At 42.2% G+C, this 22044-nt stretch overlaps 1 long non-coding RNA gene across 1 annotated transcript; it reads right to left on the reverse strand.

Moving 5' to 3' along the window:
- Positions 1–15684: 15684 nt before the first annotated feature.
- LOC144761731 (uncharacterized) lies at positions 15685–20395 on the reverse strand. The gene is made up of 3 exons (XR_013595873.1): positions 20311–20395; positions 17226–17347; positions 15685–15960 (listed from the first exon to the last, which is right to left on the reverse strand). It is a non-coding gene; the product is annotated as an uncharacterized LOC144761731 (long non-coding RNA).
- Between the last annotated feature and the right edge of the window lie 1649 nt (positions 20396–22044).

Consider the following 22044-nt stretch of genomic DNA (forward strand, 5'->3'; position numbering starts at 1 on the left):
AATGCGGACTATGAAACCTTTAGAACAACATAGTAATCACAAAATGTGGCATCAAGAATACTGGCTCTAGGCTGGGACGCCATAGACATCTCTACTCTGGGAGACGTAATTAAAAAGGGGGCGCTACAATCATTCCCGTCATTACAATCAGACTATGGGCTCTACCGGTCCCAATTTTTTAAATACATGCAACTAAGACATGCATGGAGAGAGGAAGGGACATTGCTAGAGGCACTCCCCGAATACGCGCCTTTGGAGGGTCGCCTCCTCCAGGAAAAGATCCCCGAAAAGGCCGTATCCCTCACGTACAAAACCATTATGAACAATAGACCTAACAAACCGGAGGGACTCCGGGCCCCATGGGAACAGGAGGTAGGGGACATGGACGACGTGGACTGGGGTGTGGTTCTGATGCACCCCAGGGAGGTGGCGATAAAGTCACGTCTCCGTTTGATCCAGTTCAAGATCCTGCACAGGGTCTACTTTGATAAAGTGCGGCTATATAAAATGGGGAGAGTACCTGACCCCTGCTGCCTGCGCTGTGGACATGAAAGGGGTGATTTCTTGCACACTGTTTGGTCCTGTCCATGCATTCAAATATATTGGGGAGAGATTCTTACTGAGTTGGCAAAGGTGCTTGGGACAGACATTTCACCAGACCCAAAGCTCATACTCTTGGGAATGACTAATGATGTAGATGTACCCAGGCCACAGTTGATCTTCCTAGTACTAGCCCTGGCAAGAGCCAAGAGGGACATAGCCAGGAAATGGGGGGGCACCTGATATACCACATCCGGGGGAATGGAGGAGAGGAATGGACCTGTACATGGCGGCCGAAAGGGTTACATACAAAGCACGAGGGTGCCCGAAGAAATTCCGTAGAATATGGGGCAAATGGCGACACTATCATGGGCTGGATGGAGGACTCTAAAGGGACACAAACATTTAGCTCTGTGGTTGGCATAGCAGGGGTGAGCGTTGAAGGCCGGCTTCCCCTACTGCATGAGACTTTGGGGACCGCATGGACTTAACATTTGATTGGTGGCTACGGGGTCTTGGAACAAGACGGAGGTGGGAGGGATAAGGGGGTGGGGTCGTGGGGATGTTGCTTGATGCTGACATACTTGTTATATATGGCTTTTTCTTGCTGCAAAACAATAAAAATGTTTTTAAAAAAAGAATACTTGCTCTAAAAGAGACCCTAGCAGACTGGGGAACTACAATCACGTAACCACAGGAACCCTTTTCTGCACGTATTGCAAGAATCCTTTACAGATAACCAGTGTACCCAAAATAAACATAAAAATTAGACCATCTTAAAAAGGCCCGAGGACATTTACTAATCACCACAAAGGAAACAGAGGCTAATGTGTGATGAGGTATAGGGCCATTAATCCCAGGACTAACACACATCCATACCTGGCCAAACAGTACTCCTAAGGAACATAAAGGAAGGGAAGTGCGGTATAATCATTTCTCCATTCTATCGTGAACATTGCAGGATTCAAGTGACAATTGAAAAAAGCAGGAATAAAAATGTCTAGTATTATACAAGAACAATGTGTAATTTGTCTTCAGGAGACCTGGCAATCTCTAAATCTAACAATCTCAAACTATACTACACATAAAGCAAAAAGGAATGATTTTGGAAGGCAGAGTGGAGGATCGACAATGTCAATTAGCATGGCAAGTGAAAAAATAAAAACATCCTCCGAATATATATTGCCGGTTCTTCTAACAAACCAACTTGTTGCAAAATTGTTGATTATAAACATCTACCTTCCCCCTCAACTTCTGAAAAACAAGTACATATACAGGACAACACTTGAGGAGATGGAGCAAACAATCCATGCATATTGTCAATTGTTTGTCATTGTAACAGGGGACTTCAATCAAACCCTATTGCCATAGAGAAAACAACTCTCAAATATTGAGTAGCTGGACTTAAGTCATAATATCCGTCATCCCCAAAATCTCATTACAGAAAAAACCAAAGTGCTCCAATATTCAAACTAGGTTTACATATGACCTTACGGTAGAGTCCGGATATAGAGCGCTAAATGAAAGATTAGCAGAAGACCAACCGGCTGCACCAACTTACCGATGACCCATGGTCTCCGCTAGCATAGACTACACATTTGTGCATTATTAACATTTCCACCTGTGCAAAAGGTATGCTAACATATATAGACCCAAGAGCAATCACAATCCTCAAAGGCTAGTTATCAACTTCAAACATGATCGGTGGAACGACCATGTAACGGCTAACAGTGATAGAATGAATGCTGTTAACGGTAAAAAGCTTATTTGGAACAATATGCTAAAAGATAAGGCATCTAACTTAGGTGGAGCCCTGACATCATGGATTCAAAAACATTTTGCGCTGTTGGAAGAAGAGGGTGACTGGACAAATACCTTGCAATCCATATTAAAGAACATACTATTGGACCTGGTGACCGAGTCAATGTATACAGTAATACTCAGCAATTAATCAAATCAAACAGAGTATACCACAAGGTGGTGTAACATACTCTAAAACTTCCTACATTTAAGGACCGTGATCTGAGGTTGCAAGAAATGAAGAGGGAATTTAAGAACAGAAACATACAAATAAAAAGGGACAGTGAGGATAATGTCTCTGCAAAGCTATATCATGCTATCTTATCTCGGAACGAACAAGCTTATTGGTCCTTGGTGGGATATGGTACAACTCCATGTAAGCATTCAGATGATCTGTTTATTCGAAGTGATAAATGGGAAACTTATATTAAAGGTCTGTATAAATCAATCATCTTCTGTCACTATACACCGTTATAAGTTGTTGAAACATTTCCTGATATAACAAAGAAAGAAATATCTGAGCTAATAAAAAGTTTGTGCTCGTACGAAGCAGCTGGACTGAATGGTATTCCTATAGATCGGGTCAAGATAAATATAATCTTTTGGAGCACATTGATAGAACAGTTATTCTCACATGTAACCAAGTCAGGGAACGTTACTTCTTCCTGGAAAGGAACGATTGTGCATCCGATATACAAGCGAGGGCTTAAATCGCACCCAACCAGTTATAGATTAATAGCAGTACTAGACTTTGAAGGGAAACTGATCGCTAAACACCTCCAAAATCAACTGGCTTTGGGCAGAGGAGAAATGATTAATTCCAACAACACAAACAGGATTGCGTTCAGGATATTCAACTGTTCATAACATCACAACATTGGCTTTACTTATACCCTCCCGAATGTCTTCAAACTACATGAGGACTTGTTCTCCTTTTTTCGAAAAGTGAGACTGAAGAAATTCTTTCTTGACCGTCCTTTTGAACCAAATGAGGATAACCGGTCACAGTGTAAACCTCCGTCCCAATTCACTCCAACCCTTGACATGGTGGGACCAGAGGTCAAGATATTTGAGCAAAATGTCATCAAAGAGATCGCCCGCACTGTGAAACCCCCTTATTCAGTGCGTGGTAATTTGTCACATACTAAGAATAAAGCGATAAAAATATTCAGGATAAAAAAAACTTATTGTGAAACCATGTGACAAGGGTGGGAGGATAGTTGTAATGAAACAGGCAGACTATAATGATAAGATGCTTCAAATGCTAGCTATCCCAGAACACTATAAAAGATCTGACCCTAGAGAACTCACCAAATTGAGAACCACTATTGGGGAAATGACGGAACGAGCTCTGGATTTGGGATACATCTGTGAAGAGCAATTTAACTTCCTCAATAAAACATGTCCAAAACCCTTTATGGGCTGCCAAAGACTCATAAGAATGCTGAAATTCCCCCTATGCGCCCTATCATCTCGACCATCGGTTCCAGTACGGAACCTTTTTCCAAGTTCGAGGACGCGTGTCTGTGCCCTTTGACACAGACTTACGCCTCGTACAACCGCGACACGGGTGACATCATTAGTAAGATTGAGGGCATGCCATTTAATCAAGACACTGAGATCCTTGTAACGCTTGACATTGAGGCTTTATATATTAATATCCCTAAATGTCAAGCGTTACAAGCGGTCGCCACCCTGTTGCAGAGGTCGGCGGGGGAAAGACCAGATGGTTTTATTCTTGAGTGCTTGGAAGTAGGGCTCAAGAATAATTACATTGATTTTAATGGTACTATTTACCAACAGCTAAAGGGGCCCAGCATGGGAGCATCTTGTGCTCCCAGCGTAGCCAACACCTACATGGGTGAGTGGGAAATTAAGCATATCTTCAATGAGGTGTCTCCCTTCTTTGACCAGGTTGGTCTATGGAGATGCTTCATTGATGGTATCTTTTTTGTTTGGAAGGGAGATAATGCGTCACTACGAGAGTTTATTCTATGGTTAAATGAGAGTGATTCCAATTTGAAATTCACCTCGAATAGCAGTCCCCACAGTGTGGAATTTCTTCACATCTTGATTTCAGGTCTTGGTGGCTTCCTGGAAGTTAGTCTGTTCAGGAAGCCCACTGCGAATACTACCATCTTGGAATACAGCAGTTACCACCCGACCTGTCAGAAGGACTCTATTCCGTTTGGAGAATTTTTGAGGGTTCGGCGTACCTGTTCGAACATGGCCGAGTTCCATAAACATGGCGATTCTCTTAGGACACGCCTTCTGGCTAGAGGGTATCCCCGAAGATTGGTACCACATGCGTACAAACGAGCAAAATACTACAACCGTGACGCTATGTTGGAAGGCACACGCCGTGAGCCCCAAGATCGGGTTGTATGTGTCGTGAACCATTCCGCCCTGAATTACAAAATCAAAAACATAATTCAAAGGAATTGGAAAATTCTGAACAGCCACGGGGATGAGACACCATTGGAGCAACCCCTAGTGGCTTACCCCAGAAATCGGAATCTGCGTGATATCTTGGTCCATTCGAGACCGGTGGCCAATAACTCTTGCCTGACCTCTATTACAAAGTCAAAAAGATTTTATTTGTGTTGGTACTCAACAGAGGACCACAAATATGACATTTAAAACAGTAAGAAAAAAATAAAATATACATCACTGATTATTATAAAAACAACATAGATTTGAAAAATTTGTAAAATTTATAACACACAAATTCGTTCGGAGGCAATTTTCCCACTGTTAACAATTCTTTTACCTTTGTTAACCGGCAAGTTCGATATATTGGATCTAGATACATAGCACGGGCTACTACTACTTTAGAACTAGGGCAAACAAATAGTAAGTGCTCCACGGTCTGCTCGCCCCCTTGACATAAAGAACAAAGAGAGGAAGATTCCCCAACTGTCCATTTTGATGTATATGCTTGCACAGGTAAAATACCCAATCGTAACATCAAGATCACCCTCCTTGCACTGTGTGTGAGGGAAAACCCGATATAAGGCTGGATGTGTTTATACTCTAAGAGGTCTGTAAATGATTTGTATGTTTTTAATTTATTGCTATGCGCAAAGTCCAAATCAAAACTCAACCTAGGGGTAAAACATTTAAGGAAGAGTTTTAATTGCGATACAGACCAGGTGAGTAAAATTTCTGTGGTAATTTCAGCCATTTGAAATGCAGCTGTCATGTTCCCAAGAAAAGTTTGTTTAGCTGCTTCTGTGTCAAAGGTTTCTTTATTCAACAGGAATCTGAGTGTTCCCTCCTTTGCATGGAGGAGGTTATAGGCCCACCTTATGATGTTGGCCACAGCCGTGGCATAAGCACTTGTTATGGCAAATTCTAGCCTTAGAACTTGTACTGGTGTTGCAGCTGGGACCTTCATCATTCTTTTCAAGATTTTTCCTTCTTGGCGATCCATGAAGCCCCATTGTTTTATAGGGATATATTCCATTGCATACGACAGGACTGCAGGAATTTTCACTTTATATATTTTTAATAGTGAGGAAAAATGCCTGCTCCCAGTGGCACTATAGAGTCTTGTGAGTGCTCCAGCATGTAGATCAGATTTCTTTATTAAATTATCTATATGCTTTATATTTGTTAGATTCTTTGAGAGAATCCTGCCGAGATAAATATATTCATTTTCTTCATCGATCTTTTCTCCACGTATCCTCCAGTTGTATTTAACACTTTTTTTCCTCCCAGAAAAGGCTACAACTTTTGTTTTCTTTATGTTCGGGATTAAAAAAATTTCTTTTGAGTATTGATACAGGATGTCCAGAGATTTTTGCAGACCAAATGGTGTGAGGTCAAACATCACTATATCATCCGCATAAAGCAACGAATGGATGCTTTGTTTGTTTATTTTTGGAGGCAGGCTTGAGCCCTGCTGTAACCGATTTGGCAGGTCGCTGAGATATAACGAAAACAACAAAGGGGCTAGGAGACATCCCTGTTTAAGACCATTCTCTGTATTTATTCTTTTCGTTAAGCCTTTTTCGCCCCCCATTTGGACTTGACACCAAGTTGTGGTATGAAGGCTTATTATTACCTGAAGCAGGTATTCGTTGATTCCAAAACTCCTCAGTTTATTCCATAGTGTGGGTCGATCGACGCGATCAAATGCGGTCGAATAATCTATAAATGCCATATAGACAATCTGATTTTTTCGTGTCACATATTTATCAAGAATGACCTGGATGATTGCAATATTGTCCGTGACAGAATGCTTAGGTCTGAAAACAGCCTGAAACATAGGTATCAGACCCAGCGAGAAAGCCCAGTTTTTCAATTGGAATAATACTTCTGCAGCGAAAATTTTACCGGTAGCATCCATCAATGCTATTTGGCGATAATTGCCTGCTACCGTTTTGCTACCTTTTTTGTGAATAGGGATGATAGTACTCCCCTGCCATGATTTTGGTACGTATCCAGTGGTCAAAATATGGTTAAAGAGTGGGGTTAACAAAAAACTCCATTCCTTAGGATCCACCTGCAAGGCCTTGATCGGTATTTGATCTGGGCCGAAGGCACCTGTACTTCTTACCTTTCGAATATAGGTCTCTACCATTATTGTTGTAGTTTTAGGAATTAATGATTTTTGTTTTTCCTTTACTTTGTCTTCACAGTTTTCCTGCGATTTAACCATATTTGATTTGTAAAGATCTGTCAGATAAATTTCCCACTCTTTCGGCGGTACCGGTACTGCTAGCAATTTCTTTTTTGTTCCTGTCATTTTAGCTATTAATGACCAATACGTTTTCTGGTTATGTTCTTTTGCAGCGATTTGTAAGTCAACCCAATTGCGATCTTGAAAGGTTTTTTTCTTACTTATTTTTTCTCTTCTCAGTTGATTTTTCAGTTTATTGATTTCTTTATTTGTAGTAGGAGAAGAGTTTAAATATTGAGCACGTATCAATTTATTTAGTTTTTTCTTTGTGATTGTATTCTGGATTTTATTTGTACTTTTCTTCATTTTATTACCAGTATTTCTTTGATGGGTCATTTTTATTAATGCCTCTTTAAGTTCATTAAGTATACTCTCAAAATTTATAATTGGGTCGTCAGAGTAGAGTTTACTTAATAAATACTTATGCTTAATCAGTATAATTATTTTATCCATAGAGGATGAATTCCAAAAGATACGTCTCTGTTCGCTATTTACCAGGGTTTCATTTCTGTAAAGGATCATCTGTCCTTCTGCTGCAGACTGGGCCGACCAATTGGTACATAGTTGCATCATGGCGTGATCGCTGTCAGGTGTAAAATTAGAGCGAAGATACGTGAGGGTTTCAAATAGATCTTTGCCACAAATGATGTAATCTATTATCGAAGGGCTCCCGTTTCCCTGTCTAGTGTATGATGCTGGGATATCACCTTCAATATTCCCATTCAGGATTATCCCGTTTATATGAAATAGTGCTGATAGTATCATTTTCCCTCTTCTATTAGAGCGAATTTCTCTGGGGAATTGGGGAGTAGAAAAGTCCAATTTTTCATCTTCAAAGATTCTTTCCCACTTTTTTATTTCAAGGTTTGAAATTTTCCCATTGAAGTCACCCATAATTATATAAGATGGAAACATATGGGCTTCTATTATTTGTGTGATGGTTTCCAGGATATCTTCGAGTAGAGTGTCCTGCTTTCTTCCAGGGGGGGCGTATATGTTAAACAGCAAGATTGCTCTTTTTGAGGTCGTATGATGAGTATTGAGAAAAAGTTTAATACATTGTAAATTGTCACTATTGGTCTCAACTATCTCCTGTGCCCATAAGTGGTCCTCCCTTATTAAAAAGCCAAGCCTCCTTTTGCATGGCCCCGATTAGAGATTTTTGCAGATATGGTATAAACATAGTAGCCTTTCTGTAAAAAGGGTTCTGTTGCCCAAGTTTCTTGTAGGGTCAAGATGTCAGGGTTTATATTGAGGACTTCCTTCATTTTATTTATTGTTCTCCCTGCTATGTTCCACGATGTTAACTTTAGACCTTGGTTAAACAGGGTACTTCAGATGGTTAGAACTTTTGTTACAGTTCAGTGTCCCTGATAGCCAGGTCCAAGACTTCACCTTCTCGATATCAGTATCTCTGTTCTCGTTTGATTCCAGATACCAAACTTCCCTTTCCCCTTTTTTCACACGGATTTTTAAAATGTCTTCTCCTTGTCGCATGACTCTTAAATAGCTAGCCCCAGAGTCTTCAGTCATCGAGGATGATCTAGGACCTTTCTTTGGATATGGGTTAGAGATTAGTTGCATATTATTATTCAAGGTTTTATAGTTTTTACTTCCTTTGGGCTCAACCTTCTCGATTACATCGTATCCGAATCTGTGTATTATTTCTTTTTCCTTAAGTATGATCCCGGGTATTACTGGTGACCAAAAAGAAACCATTGCAATTTTATTTTGACATCTTTTGGGGAAAGTCACTAGGTCTATTTCACTGCTAGTCAGTGATTGGAGAGACTGTATGTTTTGCAAAAGATTGAGTATCCTGCCTCTATTTAGTGGCGTATTATCAATGGGGAAAAGTTCTTCAAACTGTAGTGCATTTGACTGTATATTGGTATTGCATTCGGTGCTCTTCTCGTTGCTGCTTTCGACATCGATATTCTCATGTCTAGTCTTTATAACTGTTGTAATTGGGAGATATTCATCCGCCCTTGGGTTCAATTTTGGCTTTGTCTCTATAATGTTTCCTTTGGCAGATTCTCCTTTTTTTCTCATGTGTGGCATGGTATTCTCTTCATTTGTCTCCTGTGGATCATTTTGAGGTATATTGATTTTTTGAAATTTTAGTTTACGTGTTTTCTTTTTGTGGATCCTTCTTAGAGGTTTTTTCCTCCTCTTATTTTTTCGTTTTTGCTCGAATTCCTTGGTTTTATTTATTGTTATTTCTCCTATTTGAGTTTCTGAATTAGTTTTTTTGCTAAAATCTTCATCCTCCTTTACAGAGTCTTTATCATATGTATCCTTTTTTCTGTGTGTGATAAAAATCGGAAACTGTTTTTGCTTGTTTTGTGGTTTTTCTCTAAATAATTTCTTTAAAGAGTAGAGTGTAGATTCGTTTAGAGATTCCATTTTTTTCCTTTTATGAATTTCTACTATATCTTTTTCTGATGTCTGAGTAGAAGAGTTACAATTGCTTTGTTTGGGGCCATTTTCCTTTTGTTTAGTGGTATCCTTTACTTGATTTTCCATTATTTTTGAGGACTCCTTTTTCCTTTTCTCTTCTACTAGAAACTTTAGAATGCCTATTTGAACATCTAGGGTTTGATCTGAGTTTTCCAGGATGTTTCCTAGAAAAGAGAGAACCGATTCTAATATTTCCTGCAGTGAGAACAGAGCTTTAGATAGTGGAATTATAGATTTGTTAAGGTTATTATTTTCAATCAGAAAGGGGTCCAAGAAAGAATCTTGTTCTTGTAATTGTGCAGATATGTTTTTGGCATCAATATTTAATAGCTTTATTTCGGAGCTATTATCTTCTGCTTTTTGTTTGAGTATATTCGGATCCTCTAATTTTTGTAGGCTCCCATTGCCCTTTATAGGAAATAGTTTTATTGTAGGACTATTTTCTTCTGACTCATGGTTAAGTATACTTAGGTCCTCTGATTTGTTTAAACTCTCATGACCTTTTATGGGAGTTGATGATTTCAGGAGAGTAGTTTTGCAGTCTTTTAAATCTTGATCATTCATTGAGTGATTAGGCTTGTTGATGGACACCATGTCACTTACGTTGTGAGACAGATGGGGAGAATCTGATAGGCATGTTTGATCCCCAGAGTTCCAGTGTGGTTTGTTTTCAGTGTCCGACATTATTTTTTCAGATATCTTTTTTGATGGTATAGCAGAGAAATATTCATTGATTGCCGGAGTTAGGGTACTACGGCCAGGTTTTATCGCTTTGTCAGTAGATTTCCTGACTGCTTCCTCAGTTCCCATTCGCTTCATGAAAATCGTGCGTGAACGTAATTTTTTTAGACCCATTTATCTTTCCTGTAGCAGATTTTATAGTGATTTAATCAAAAAATAATCTCGTAGAATCACGTTCCAGTACAATCTATATATCAGCACGACACTCTAGACAACTCCTCCTTACTGGTGTGCAACTGATTTGCCACTTAAAACAAAAGAATAAGAAGGAGGACTACCTTTTGTCGACGAATCGTCTCCGCGATAATCAAGATGTTTAGGCGGTGATGTTAGTAGGGTGGCCCGTCCCGTCCTCGTTCGTCCACGGACGGCCACAGACGGCCCGCCCTTTGCCCGGGCTTCGCCCCGGGCGCTCCCGCGCAGCGAGACTTCAACGTATTTATAAGGTAGATACTGGGAAATGGGTGGGCGGGGCGGTCAGGGAGAGCGGGCCAGGTGTGACGGCCAGTGGAAGAACCGGGACTCCTGGGAGAGCGAGTCCCGGGTTCCACGCTCGCAGCCCTGCCCTGTCGCTCACCCCTCTTTCCCCACAGCAAACAGGCAAGCGCTCAGTCCTCTGAGCGAAGCGGGACCCGCGCAGCGGGTTCCAGGAGGTGTAGGCGATTTAAACGACCAAGAGCAAGAGTCTCTTCAGGATCGAGACCGTGTCAGCCAGCAAAAGCACAAGCAGGTAATATCCCAGGACGCAAAGGCGTCCACGCCTTTTCTGCAGATTGGAGGTGGGCGGGGCGGTCAGGGAGAGCGGGCCAGGTGTGACGGCCAGTGGAAGAACCGGGACTCCTGGGAGAGCGAGTCCCGGGTTCCACGCTCGCAGCCCTGCCCTGTCGCTCACCCCTCTTTCCCCACAGCAAACAGGCAAGCGCTCAGTCCTCTGAGCGAAGCGGGACCCGCGCAGCGGGTTCCGCGAGGTGTAGGCGATTTAAACGACCAAGAGCAAGAGTCTCTTCAGGATCGAGACCGTGTCAGCCAGCAAAAGCACAAGCAGGTAATATCCCAGGACGCAAAGGCGTCCACGCCTTTTCTGCAGATTGGAGGTGGGCGGGGCGGTCAGGGAGAGCGGGCCAGGTGTGACGGCCAGTGGAAGAACCGGGACTCCTGGGAGAGCGAGTCCCGGGTTCCACGCTCGCAGCCCTGCCCTGTCGCTCACCCCTCTTTCCCCACAGCAAACAGGCAAGCGCTCAGTCCTCTGAGCGAAGCGGGACCCGCGCAGCGGGTTCCGCAAGGTGTAGGCGATTTAAACGACCAAGAGCAAGAGTCTCTCCAGGATCGAGACCGTGTCAGCCAGCAAAAGCACAAGCAGGTAATATCCCCTCTATTACATGTTTGCCTATTATATCAGGTAACCACAAGTGTGGATCGTGCCACGCCTGCAAGGCTGCTATTGTAGCAGATAAACTAAGTCATAATGGCCGCAATATTAGGTTGCACGACCTCACTAACAGTAAAGCCAAAACATAGTGTATCTGCTTATGTGTCCGTGTGGGTTAATCTACATTGGGGAGACTGCACGGGAATTCATAGTGCACTTTAGCGAGCATAAATCAGACATATGCACCAGGAAGTTGTCAAAACCCCTTGTCCAACATTGTGTGGATAGTGATCACTCTGAAAGTGACATTAGATGGTGCGTCCTAGAGAAAATAAGAAGCAAAGCAGGATTCCCTATTGATGTGTTACGAAAAAGAAAAACAACCATTTGGATTTTCACCCTGAACAGTGTGAAACAGGGGCTCAATGAAGACATCCAATGGCATGTGATCCAGCCTTGGTAACTTATTTATCTATTCTTCATTATTAGTCATGTGAGAAGGTGTATTAACCAGTCTTCCTCGGCCGTGCATCTACTTCTAACCCTGGTCAAAAAGGAAAATCTTCCTGGAGCCATCCTGAAGCCATTGGATGACTTCAGCTGAGCTATTCCTGTAATTATCTGGGGACGTCATCCCAAACCATCCTGAAGTATGCCTATAGGGGAAAATATTTAAATGGGATGACTCTTACTGTAATCACAAAAACTACTCTAGGATGGTGTTCTGATGACTTCCACTGGCAGGGAGTGATTACCTTTTACAACTCCACGAATACTAATTGACAACTTTGGGACGAGTGTGAATTACTCCAGGATGGGCTCCAGACAATTTAAGGATGATTGTGGATTATTTTTTGATGATCCCATTACCACTTTAGGATGGAAGTTGATTACTCTGGAATGATCCCATGATAATTTCAGGATGGGTCGGGTTACTCCAGTATGATTTAATGATAACTCAAAAATGATCATAGATTATTTAGGATTACACCTTAAAAATACCATGTTACTTACAAGCACATTAGCCGACTGCCAGTATTCCCATGCAGGGTCCCACTATTAGTTTAGGAATATGGATTTGCTGGTAGGGAAATATTTAGAGGATCACATCCTCAATGAACCTTCCTGTCAAAAACAGGCCTCTTGGATGCAATATGCCTTCTTTATACAATACCATGAATTATTTGCAATGCCATGAGTTCTAAAGTAAGACCTAGATTTACAAAAGTGTCACTTAACGCAGCGTAACACCCAAATTTGCTGCGTTGCATCACAGGGTGAGAGCAGGAAAGTGCCATGTCTACCCCTCTCCCTTGCACCACTGCACCATTAGGCAGTCGATCACTGTGCACACACATTTGCACTATGGTGCAAAGGTGTCTGCGAGAGTCTAGCTTAGGTTTTGTACTGGAAGGGCCCCCTTGCAGTACAAAAAATAGTATGTCTTGAAAAACCTGAACATTTTTCCATTGTGGATGAACAAATACCAATTTGCTCTGGTTTATAAATCCTGAAAAGATTTTGCATCAAGTCCGCATTATAAAACTTAAGCAAACCAAAAACAAAAACTTGCATAAATCTCGTCCCAATTATAAGATCAATATTCCTACTCTGGAAAGATTACTTTTTAAACTCTACCATGAGATGTAGGCACTGTACAAAATAGATCTCAGAAACATTCCTTTTGGCTAGCTTTGTGCTGTAGAAATACCATATGTATACAAAAGTAGTGGCTTCAACAAGGTTATACTTTGCATTCAGATAAGATTAACAACTTGTGCAGCTACTCCCATGATCCTGACTCACTGGGACTGGCCTTACTTTGAGGTACAGAGCATTATCTGAAGCCGTTTAATGTGGTGACCGGGGGCAAAAGATTGAAAAAAGCAATGGTTAAATAAAAAAGCATCAAAGGGATATGTTAACGTGTAATTTTATTGATCTAAAACACACCTTTGGCCCCATAGGAGCCAGGATACTGAACAAGCGAACATAAAGAAAGTCCAGGACACTGTTCAAGAGGGGAAAAATGCAAGAATACTACAAAAAGGCTTAATGAAAGCCAGCAACTTCAATGTTTGTTTTTAGATTCAAAGTTTTCGATAGTCTTCTTCCAGTATTGCAAATCTTTATAGACAGCTTCCTTCTCATAGTTCTGTTGTCCAGTGATGGCCAGCCTTCATCCCTTCACATAGACTTCATAGAGTCTGGAAGAAAAAGAAATGAACATACATCAGTATCATGTTAACACCACTATTTTAGGTTTTTAAAAGGACTGGGCTGCCATTAAAATGTTCCAATCCTTTTATTTCATATAGTTTGCCGATGAGATAAGGTTACAAGGGTTCATAAGTTTTACATTAAGGTTACTTGGTCAAATAGGTAATGGTGAGAGCATGGCATTGATGAAGAGGTGGGCAGGAGGTAACGAAAGAAGAAAAGAAGAATCATTTGTCCAAGTGAAGAAACCGCTGCTGTTCACCAGACGCTGTCACGTTTCTCCTGCAAACAGAAAGCAATCAATACCAGATTTCATTTTTTCAAAACCATCATGGAGGCAGTCATGTTGAGCCTGAACTCTACTTACAGTATTCTTATTTGGAAAACAGTTTAGAAAATTACCATACTGACCAGAAATCCAACTGGAGCTTACAACCAAATGCTAGGAACAGAGCAACTGATCTAATTATTGGGAGAGCTGAAATTAAATTCCAACTCAAGGCTATGCGCCAGATTTGCATGTCATTTATAGCGCAAATTCTCAATGAGTAACAACCCCTCCTCCATTGCTCTTTTGCAGACTGCTGTTAGTTAAGTGAGAAGGTGTCCGTGTACAATAATATGATCCAGGACCACATATGCAAACATATATTTTTAACACTATATGTATATTAATGTATTTTCATAGTCCTAAATCAATCAGAGTGGAAATTGTGCCAGTAGTGGCTGGGTGTGGTTCTGCCTGGGCAACAGAATCCCCCAATATCAGTTGACAAGTGCAAACAGAGCCATGAGGACATGCCTAGTAAGAGCAAAGCAAGGCAAGTTTGCCCCATGGCACTGTTCACCGCCATGCGGAATGGGCACTGACCACAACTTAATGGACTCATGATTATTAGGAACAGGGCACAACTCTGTGTTCCAGACCATGGACAATGGAAATATAATGTCAGGTCACCTGTTGCAATTTCTTTTTTCAGGCTGCAAGTTGCTTAGTCTTACTGGCTGAGAAAAACTTGGAACAACTAGGGGTCCACTATATATTAGCACATGGACATACTTTAATACTTTTGCCACGGTAGCATGAGAAAGGTAATATCGCTGCAAGGGTTCAAACATTTTTGTAAGACTGAATCTCAATGCACAGCCACAGTTGCAGTGGCTTTCACATGGCCAAGTGATGGTGCAGATCAGAAATAGACGTCTAAGACATCCAGAGACACGAGAGAGATATCCTGTGTGTTCTTTTCCAGCTTGAGGAAGTGACAAGTTCGGCATTTAAAAGTTGACCGATTCAATGTTGTCCCTTTACAGTTGCATGACTGTGGCACCAAGCCCCTTCACCACTCATTCAAACAAATATGCCTCTGGAAATACTATCAGGGCAGAGTGATAGCTTTCTAGGATACCAGTGATCTATCTGTTTCATAACTATCAAAGCATTTCAAATTTGTTAAACAAGGATCCATTCTACATCCTCCTTTCAGCATCTAAAACAGGTAATACTGAAGATGGCTATAATCTATGACACAAAAGATGGTTCACAAAAAATAATGCCCTAAACTCCCAGAATTAGGCAGAACAAGGCTCAAGGAGAGCAGGGTGTGGGCATTGTCAGTCAAGCCCGCTCCTATTGCAGACAGGGAGCTGGGTAGGGTCAAGTGTGGATACATTTGTTGGTCCGTGACAAGAACGTGGTTTGCGTTCAGTCACAGATCTGCCTAGCATTTCCCGCACTCCCTTTGTGTTGCTGACTTACCTGCTCGGGTCCTGTTGTCCCGCAGTCGGGAATTTGTGGTACCTTGATTGGACGTCTCTGACAAGTTACGGCTCCTTCACGCGGGTCTTCCTCTTACAGGTCATAGATCTCTTCTTCTGGGTTCCTGTCCACATCCATGTTCACTCGCCAGAGATACCTGCTTGTGTAACTCTGTTTCTTTGGGCCAGAGTTTCTTCAGCCTCTCGTCCTGTACAGAATACAATGAGAGAAGAAAGATATATTTGACCAATGAATCCTCGTCTATCAGGTATATGGTAGGATGATCATGTTATATATGGTTAGAAGCACATAGTTACTTATCTGATTTATCTTATCAATGGAGAGCGGAAAAACGGTTATTCTTTTGTTTCTCTTATTTAACACGGGCTGGATATAAAGAGAAAATAGATGCAAGTTAGGTTCCTGATTTCTTAAGGAGACGCTATATTCTTTTTTTGTAGATTTTTCATATTACATCCTATCTAGGAAAATATGTTTTTTGCCTAGTATTAACTAGGATGTATATTTTGGGGGTCTAATTTAGTGCTACAGTGGCATTTGTTAAGGTTAGTCCCGCTCATTGTTTTTTGCAATTATAAATATAACTTCTTTTACCATAAGGTGAATAACTAATCTCACAAAAAAAAGCCACTGCCCAATCTGCAGAACCAGGCAAACATAGATGTGGGCTCTCAGCAATGCTGCATAACCAGGCTAAGAAAAAGCAGGTCCCTGGCCGAAGGTGCATAACATAGGCTCAAATACAATATACCAGTGCTTAGCTGCATAGAACACATTTAATTCATGCTACATACACTAGATGTGGAGCACTGATCTGTGCCAGACACAAGAGCTCACATTTATAAGGGGTCACTGATCTGTACTTCATACTCTGGTTCACCCACAGAACTAGCCTATGTTACACAGTAACGTTTAGGGGGACAAAAGAAGAATAAATAGTGCCACGTTTTTTGATTTGCGTTCAGTGAAGCAGCCCTGATACCAGGTGTAGGGGCTAGTTGAGTTACAGAAGGACAGCATCACAATACAAAGGTTTACTTTTTGCTTTTATACACACTTTTTCCAATATAAAAATAACTGCCTCTCCTGTTGTGCAATTTAAAAGGTAATTTTTTTCCTTTCGCTTTATTAACATAATTAACTGTGCACTGCCACAGCAAATGTCAGTTTTAACTCTGCAACAGCTGAAATGCTTGTTTTAATGGTTGCACTGATTAGGTTTACCTAATAAGTGCTTGCGAACGGCATGGTCTCTGGACAAGGCCTCTCCCAGAAGCCATGGTGGGCGTGTCATGCTGTGTGGCATCTCAATCATACCCATCCGTTGCAGCTTGCTGACTGCTGTGGAGGAAAGAAAGGGCTTGGAAAGAAGGAGGCTGGCTGTGTCTGAGCTACTTCTGCATTACTTTATTACACATGGGTTGGCAAATGCCGTCCAAACAAGAAGGATGGTATCGTGAAGAGGGCAGAAAGCAACAAAAATTAACCTAAGCAATGATGGAGAAAAGACGACTGCTGTAGGGGCTGTGTGCACTTGTATGGTGGGGGGAGGGCTTTGTAAGACGAAGCAGAAAGGGAATCAAAACGGGCAGGAGCAGCGACTGGAGAAAAGCATGAATAAAGATACATACCAAATTTCTTACACAAAGGCTATAAGGAAGGCAAGCCCTAGTACACTGGTGCTCCTGAGTTTTCAAAGGAAGCGAGGTATCAGCTGTGGGAACAAGACAGGAGGCGGCAAAGAAGTTCAACGCTGAAATAAACAAATTGTAGGCAGGAATACAGTGGTTGTATCGATTACAGAAGGGGTTTGTCACATATTGAGGGTCAGTATGGTGGCTGCCCCTCGTAGGCCTCTTTTTCTTGCCTCAATGTGCTCTGTGGTGCCCACCGTACAGGTGTCAGGGAAGTGTTTTCCATTTCTCCATCTATCCCTTTATATCTGCACATTTATCTGTGACAGCCATTCGGAGGGACGCAGGGGGTCAGGGTAGAATGGAATGGAGTAGGTTGATTTAGAGTAGCATGGAGTGGACTGGGGTAGCATAGAGTAGGGTAGATTGGTTTAGAGTGGAGTGGGATACAGTGGATTAGATTGTAGTCTGGTAGCGTGATTTAGAATGGAGTGGGGTAGACAGTAGTGGTGTAGAGTGGGCTAGATGGTGGAAAGGGTGGAACGGGGTACATTGGGGTGGATTGGGGTATATTAGAGTTGAGTGAAGTGAGATACTTGGGTAGATTGGGGAAGAGTGGGGGGATTGGAGTGGGATAGATTTGGGTGAGGTGGGGCAGACTGAAGTGAAGTGGGTAGATTGGGTGTATTACAGTAGGGTAGATTGTAATGGAGTAGAGTAGGTTGGAGTGGAGGAGGGTAGATTGGAGTGGAGCGGGTACTTGGAGTGGAGTAGATTGAGGTAACCGATTGGAGCAGATTGGTTTAGAGTAGGAAAGGGTAGATTGGGGTAGCATGGAGTGGGGTAGATTGTTTAAAAGTGGGGTAGATTGTAGTCGGGTATATTGAGGTAGACTGGAGTGGGGTAGGCTGTAGGGGTGTTGAGTGGGCTAACTTGGGTGAACAGCGGGGTACATTTAGTGGGCTAGATTTGAGTAGAGTGGTGTACAGTGGAGAGAGGTAGATCTTAGAGGATTGGGGTAGATCGGAGTGGATAGAGTGGAGTGTGGTATATTGGCGGTAGAATGGAATGGGGTACATTAGGGAAGAGTGGGGTACTTGGAGTGAGGTGAATTGGGTGGATTAGAGTAGGGTAGATTGGAGTGGAAAGGGGTAGAGTGGAGCAGGATATACTTGGGTAGAGGAGATGGAGTGGGATGGGGTAGGGTATGGTAGAGTAAAGAGGAGTGGAGTAGATTAGGCTAGATTGAAGGGGGTAGATTGGAGTGGGATATATTGAAGTAGACTGGGGCAGATTGAGGTAGGAGTGGATTGGGTTATATTTGGGAATGATGGGGTGGGCTAGAGTGAAGTGAGGCAGTCTGGGTTGATTGGAGTAGGATAGAGTGTAGTGTGGAGGATTGGGGTAGACGGGAGTATGGTAGAGTGGAGGTAGTTTAGGGTGGAGTGGGGTACGTTGAGGTGGAGTAGATTGGGTGGATTAGAGCATGGTAGATTGTAGTGGAGTAGATGTGGGTGAACTGGGGTAGATAGGAGTGTGGTAAATCAGAGTAGAGTTGAGTGGGGTATATTTGGGTAGACTGGAATTGGGGAGATTGGGGTGGAGTAAGGCAGATAGAGTGGGGTAGATTGGGTGGATTTGAGATGGGTAGATTGGAATGGAGTGGGGTAGGTTGGAGTAGGATGAGGTAGATTGTGGTAGAGTGGGTATACTGGGAAGGATTGGAGTGGGGTAGTTTGAAGCGGGGTAGACAGGAGTGTAATGCGGTTGGGTGGATTAGATTGAAGTCAGACTATTGTGGTGGAGTAGATTGGGGAAGAGCTGGTTTGGAGTGTGGTAGAAAGATTGGAGAGGGGTAGATGGAATGGATTAAAGTAGAGTGGAGGGTGGTAGATTGGGTGGATTAGAGGAGGGGAGTGGGGAGATTTGGGTAGAGTGGAGTAGACTGAGGTAGTTTAGGTTCGAGTGTGATACATTGGAGTGGAGTAGATTGGGTGGATTAGAGTATGGTAGATTGTAGTGGAGTAATTTTAGTGAAGTGGAGTTGGATATACTGGAGTGGGGTAGCAGAGTGGAGTGGAGAGCCGTGTTGTAAAGTGTCTTACAGTAGAGTTTCATGGAGTGGCATGGCATAGAGTGGAGCAGAGTGAAGTGGTGTATAGAGGAGTAGTATAAAGTGGATTAGCATAGTGTCGAGTATGTATGGTGTGATAGCACACTGCTGTTAAAGACAACACATTTCCAATTGAAATTGTCCATTACATTTGCATTCAAGAGGGTGGAGGGGCAAACACAGGACTGAGTGAAATTTAAATCATGTGCAATTTTTCAAATTTCACATTACACTTGTGTCAAAAAAATAAATGACAGGTTTGCATTACACATAAATGTTCTTGAAATTTCATGTAATTACTTGAAAGAAATTATACGAATTCCATACTCTCTTAGTCAAATGAGAGCTGAAAAAGGGGCAAGAGGGAGGTGAGTTATAAAAGGATGGGGATTGTACTGAGAAATAACTAATGCTTCTCTCTAGTAGTTTACTGCCACCTTCATAGTTTTCAGTTTCAAAACATTCCCCTCACAAGTTGTCAATGATGAGAAAGAACAGTTCAGCAACAAAAATGTATATTGCAGCCATTAAATAATTAATGCAATACAGAATATGTGATACCTAACATCCTCATTTTTAAAAAATCTTAGAACACTTTCTCTAGCACTACTGGTTTATAATTTGCTTCTTGGGGAACTGCAAAAGCCCATGGTTAAGCTATGCCAACAAGTGGTCTTACACTGTTCCAATAGCCCTAGGTGAGCGCGTTAACAGGTGTTGCCACTGTCCATGAAAAAGCATACCAGAGTGAGTGACATGATAATTACATTCAAGTGTCGACATAACTGGTACCGAAAGGATATTTTGGTTACGTAAGTACATAAAAGGCAATCATTTTGAATATAACACAATGCAAACATCAAATATGCCTGATGGGTGAAGCGAGTAAATACGCTGATATCAAACCGTGCAATGCTAAACATTTCAGTAATGTTGCAGGAACAGTGTTTTGAGATATGTAACACCTACTTCTTGTCACAGAGTGAAACCCAGAAGTGAGTGTCCAGTCTTCCTTGTCCAGACCAAAGTGCATGTTGTGCCAGCTAGATAATGCAGCAGAGGGGCTTCAGTGCTTAAGAGACTATAAAAGAGTAAAACAATGTTCTAAAAATCATATAAAAAGGTGCACTTAACATTCAATGCCCTCCTAAAGAACGACGACTAAAGAACATGGTGTTGATAACATGAAATCACCCTTTAGTCGGTCATCATTAAGACTAGCGTTCTGCCAGAAATAACCCACTTTTTCTCTGTTATGCATGGTTTCATAGCCCCATAAAGGCAGACTGTGGGAGAATCATCATCTTGCAGGCCAGGTATTTCTTTCCTCAGAAAAGCAAAAATTTTTCCCCCTACAAAATGTCTCATGCAGCGCGAGCACTGCTGCGCAGTGCACCGCTAGGCGTGAGACATTTTGTAAGGGAAAAACGGGGAATCTGAGCTGACCTAGGAATCGCAAACGCTCGTGCGTTTCCTTTTCAGCTCCCCCATTGGCCTTTGCGTGCGTCTTATTCTAAAAGACTGAACGCAATTGGTCTGAGGCGCGCGCATAGCTCCTCCCATGGCTTATTGGTGTCTATTACGCGCAACAAGCGCGTAATAGACACCAATAGGCCGTGGGAGGAGCTATGATCGTGCCCAGAGACAGGCATGATGCGCGCGCCACTTGTTTTTCTTTACTTTGGTATTAGCACAGCACCCGCGCTTTACTTTAGATATAAGTAAAGTGCGGATGCCGCGATTATACCAAAGGTAAAGAAAAAGAAAAAATATATATATTTCTTTACTTTTGGTATAATCGCGGCTCCCACGCTTTACTTATAACATTTAAAGTAAAGCACGGGTGCCGCAATTATACCAAAGGTAAAGAAATAGATTTTTTTCTATTTCTTTACTTGTTAATTATAATGACTGAATGTGCGGCGCGCTTGGATACAGTCCCAACTGGCGGGTGAACGCAGAAAGAAGCTACTGCATTCTCCTTACAGCTTCATTCAAGAGCTTTGGTAATACTTTTTTGAAAGCCTGGAATATTTCTGCTTAACTACACAGAAACATGACCTCTTTGACTCACCAAAGGCCACAGCCTGCACTATCACTGCTCTGGTTTGACTCCAGCAGGTTGATAATAACATAACACACGTTAGCTGTTTGTTCCCTCTCTCTGCTTTCCTGTTCTGCTGATGTGCAGGAAATGGAATCATTGCGATCCGAACATAAATACGGATTTCCTAGCAGCACTGACTTAATTTAGCTGGACAGGAAGAGGATGAGACAATAAGAACCCTGGCGACCTCGAGGGCCGCCCCAGTTGCCCTCCAGCCATCTTCAATCTGTCACGTGGCAGAGAAGAGAGAGCTTGAGGAAAGCGGGGAAACACCACGGACTTTGTTTTCTACACAGCACCGCGGCCCAGTGGTTGGGCTCTTCACTATCGGATCTTTCATAGTGCCGCCAACAATGTTCTATACAACCACGCCGGCACCAGAGGCGCGTGAATGCTGTAATTTCAGATTAAAAAGAATTGTAATACACAGAATTGTGGATGGGTGACTGAATAATTTTTTTCCCAGAGTTTTATATAGCGCGAACTTGACCCAAAGGTTTCAAAGCGCTTTACATGAGCTGCAGTTGCGTTACACAAGGACACGTTCCTTTTTAGGTCTTGCTATATCCCGCAGGGATTAATAGCGAGTATATAGT

Source organism: Lissotriton helveticus, chromosome 6, assembly GCF_964261635.1.
Source record: "Lissotriton helveticus chromosome 6, aLisHel1.1, whole genome shotgun sequence".
Taxonomy (NCBI): Eukaryota; Metazoa; Chordata; class Amphibia; order Caudata; family Salamandridae; genus Lissotriton; species Lissotriton helveticus.